The 4,340-nt window shown below is 30.8% G+C and overlaps 1 pseudogene; it reads left to right on the top strand.

Moving 5' to 3' along the window:
* LOC102000200 overlaps positions 1-4,340 on the top strand; it is a 22,028-nt pseudogene that overhangs the window by 15,194 nt on the left and 2,494 nt on the right.

Here is a 4,340-nt window from a genome sequence, read left to right as displayed (position 1 = left end):
ACAGTTGTAAGATTATTAACCAGCGAGCAGTTCTTAATAGTTAATCTCAAAAGGTCTGTAAATCTCTTTGGGGCAGAAACAGAACAGTTTCTACTGGAAATTTCCACATAAAGAATGCAAGAAAAATGATCATGCCAACTGACATGCTAATGTAGAAGGAAAAAAAATGTGCAGGATCCCACAATTAGACAAAGAACTACAAACAGGTAATGACTGCACTTGGAAAGAGAATTAACATCTTTCACGGATGAGCCCCTTTATTGATTGTCCAACGCAGAGCAGTAAACCCTGAAAGCATACAAAAATAAGCAACAACAAATACATCAGGCTGTATTTACATATTTGTACAATTCACATCCACACTGATTACATATATAATTTAATATATACAAATATATGTTACACAAATAATCAAAAAGAGGCTATCCGATTTAGAGCAGAGGGGCATGGGAATCATTGAGAGAGGGCAGGTGGAAAGGGCTGAAGGGAGGAAAGGGAAGGGAAAGCGTGGTACAATACTACTGTAATTTAAATGATTTTAAATACAAAAAGCAATTCAGAACTCAAGGTGCTGACAAAATTGCAGAATTTTTAGCGTGCCTGCTACCATGCCAGTAGTTCTGATTTTCACCCTCAGGTCTAAAGGGCTTGTGCACATAACACTTGGTTTGGAGAGGCAAAAGTATCAAGGTCATCCTCAGTTATATAGAGAGTTAAAGATTAAAATGTGTTACAGGAGATCCTGTCAGGAAAAGAAAGCAAAAGAAACCTTGCTTTACAAATTATTTCACTTAATATAAAAGTTTGTTGAGTTCAGATTTTTATCAAAGTGCTTAGCTTTCAAATTAAGCATTGACCTGTATACATAATTAACTGTGTATAATATCACAGTAAGGCAATATCCAGTAATGATCTTATCAATGTTTCTCGATTAATAAAAAATCTAAGAGGATAAAAGTTCAGAAACAAATTAATTAACCTACTGTTGAGTGAGCATACCCCAATGAATCAAGTAAAGTCTTTAGTAGCAAGGAATTACATGAAACAGAAAAACACAAAACAAATTATGTCTCTATTCTATTTACATGTGTTTCTGAATAGAACACCTTTACTCTATTTTGTGGTGGAAAGATAAGAGCTTTGCCCTACATTAAATGATAATAAAGTAATCTAATTATGTAGAACATTTTAATTGTTTTGAAGTGATAACGAGTCACGACTTGCAAATAAGATGTCATTGTAGGAGAGATATCTCTCTTAGGAAGGCGAAGTGTTTAAAGCAGTTCTTGTTCGCTGTATTAGGTTTTCCAACAGCCTTGTTAAAAAAATAAGAAACAGCATACAATCAATATAACATGATTAATGATCTACTTTAGTCTTATTTTCATATCAGCCTCATCTGAATTTTAAAGACTTGGCATAAAAAGTATCATTCATCATTTTATATTGATCACATGTTGAAACATTGTTTTTGTGACAGGAGAAATTATTGTATTATTAAAAACATATTCTTTCTAAATACAGGAATTTATTCTTGTAACAAATAGTAACTCTGGAAAAAGGCTGAGAAAAGGGGCAAAATGAGAAGCTTTATATGAAGGTTTAGGCAGAATAGGGAAATAATTTAGAGTAGACCATGCCTATATGATATCAATGTAGAAGCAGGAGAAACAGGAAATTCAAATCTCACCTCAGCTACCTAGGGAACTGTTTGGCAGCATGGGTTACAACATACCTGGTCTCAGAAATAAACAGGAGTAAAAGAAGCAAAAACAAATTATTTAGGGTAGCCAAGTTTTTTATGTAGCTATGATCACTTTACCAAAGAGTGTCAGCACAAGCTGCTGATTCCTATCTACAAACTGTGTAAGACTTTGCTCTACACCAAATTCAACTACAGGAAACACTTGGTGAATAGGTAAGGACAATTATAGCAATATTTACTGTATTAAATATCAATTAATACTATTACTAACATTGATGCTAACATATAAAAATCACACATTAAAATGTATGTACTAATTAAGTCATTTGGTTTTTATTTGATGCAATGATTAACCTCATGTAACCACTGAGCTAGTTATTGTGTCTAGTTAAATATGCAAAGGGCCTTTATTTTCATGAAATGTTTTTGCATTTGATTAACTTAAATAAGCTAATTTTGAAGACAAAATCATTTTCTTTAAAGAATTTTTAGCAATTGTCCAAACTATAGAGGCCTTAGAAGAAAAGGCTGAGTTTCACATAGAAGAAGTGATTGCATTTCCAGACCTAGTCAGAACTCAAGATTACAGTACAACCCTTAGAGAAATTTTTGCATTTTTTAGAATAGCCTAGACTAACACAGTTTGTTTTGGTCTCTTACTTTGAAATTAAAAACAGATGATGCAATTAGATGAACATACATTATTTTATCACGGTGGTATATTCTTTCTCATGTAAATAATCCAGTTCTCACAGGATAACTATAACTTCTTCAATTACTTTAATATGGAACAGGTTATTTTGCATAACTAAATATCAGCTTAAAATAACATATACCAAAGAACATAAGACAAATATAACCTTATCTTTTACCAGTCTTATTATTTGAGAGCTAATTTCAGACTTTTTCCTTTTGTTCATTAATTGATTATGTTGGAGAGCTCATTTGACACCATGAGCCAATAAAAGAACACATATTGAATACCGAATACCTCTGAGATGATATACAACATAATTAACAAAGCAATCTTTAGAATTTAGGCATTATTGAGAGCCTCTTCTATAAAATGTATCAGATTCACACTGACATTTTAAGGAAGAAGAAGGAAGTGTTTCCTATTATCTGCAGTAAAGAGTTTTATGATATAATAATTTATTTCTCAAATTATGATTAAAACTTCCCTTCAAAAGTCAAATTCTTTTAAAGAAATTTTAAATTATAGTGTAAAGCATTTGAACAAAATCTGGATGTTCTTATGAAAAATCCTTTTGACCTTTAATTTGATATTAAAATGTTTTATTTCAGAAGAGATATTTTACTTATTCAAGACAATGGAATAAAAATCTAACAGAATGTGTTGTAAAGTTAAAATTTTCTTTTGCATATCATTCTATTCTTGGGATCTGATCAAAACACATTCCTGACACACTATACTTTTAAAGATAAATTTTCCAAATTAAAATAGTATCTTAATTTGTTTTGCATGTTCAGTACCTCACAAGGAAATTAACCCCTCTTTAAAAGAGTAAGCATGAAAGACAACTGAGAGTATACATCCTAATGATATTGCTTTGACATTATGAAAGTTTAATTATTTTCATAAAAATCCTGGGCTCTGCAATTATGTATCTGGATGGTCTATCATTGGTGGAGTCTTGATGGTATGAATTCAACATGAAAAATGTCTGTGATTGAAACTGAGAGTAGTATTTGTCTTTGAGTACATATATATATATATATATATATATATATATATATATATATATGATAGCTCGATACTTTAAATATAGTAAAAAGAAAGAAACTTTGAAAGCAAATGGAATAAGATCATTTCCTTTTAATAGAAATTTGGACTCAACACCTTTCTATTCCTTTGTGTGTTTGTGTGTTCAGGTATATGTGTTTGTATGGCTATGGGTGTATATGTACATGTGTGTGTGTTATGCATGGGGGCATATGTGGGTTATGTCATATAAATAAGAAATGATTCAACTTTAAATTCAGTTCATTTTCATGAAAATTAAAATACCTAGTGAAAACTAGTAATAGTTTTGTCAAAGGCTTCACATGTACCTGTTCAGATGTATTCATTGAATAGCTCTCACTGAGCAGAAGGGTGAAATTTCTTAAGGCAATAATTTGGTTGATTGAACAATAAAGGCAGTTTTCTTAAGAGTGAGAGAATCCAAATTTAGAATGCTTACTTTATATAATAAAAAGTGCATTAAAATATGCTTCATAGAAAAAACATTGAAAAGTGGATCATAAAATGTGGTAATAGTAATGTGACTGCCAATTGTCAGTTACCTAACAAATTATTTCCTATACAGTAGTCCATATTTTCTGTTAAAACAGATATGCATTATGAAAGTATTTGAATCAAATTGAAAATTTGAAGGCACAAGTTTCATTACATGTATAGAAAAACATGAAATAATTTATGTTATAAAAGGTTATTCTATATTTTGGAAACCTCTTTAAAATTCTCCATGAGTTCTTGTGCCAAGAAACTAGTGATCTTTCGTTTCTTATACCATAAAAAATAGAGAGTCTTGTCTCTAATGATCTTTGTGATGCCAGGGTAAGTTGAAACTTTCTTTTCTTTAAAGTCCATATCCAGGTAGTCCTAAAGTCT

Source organism: Microtus ochrogaster, unplaced genomic scaffold, assembly GCF_000317375.1.
Source record: "Microtus ochrogaster isolate Prairie Vole_2 unplaced genomic scaffold, MicOch1.0 UNK2, whole genome shotgun sequence".
Classification (NCBI taxonomy): Eukaryota; Metazoa; Chordata; class Mammalia; order Rodentia; family Cricetidae; genus Microtus; species Microtus ochrogaster.
Note: the sequence above shows the minus strand (reverse complement) of the source record. Positions and strands in the feature narration are given on the sequence as shown.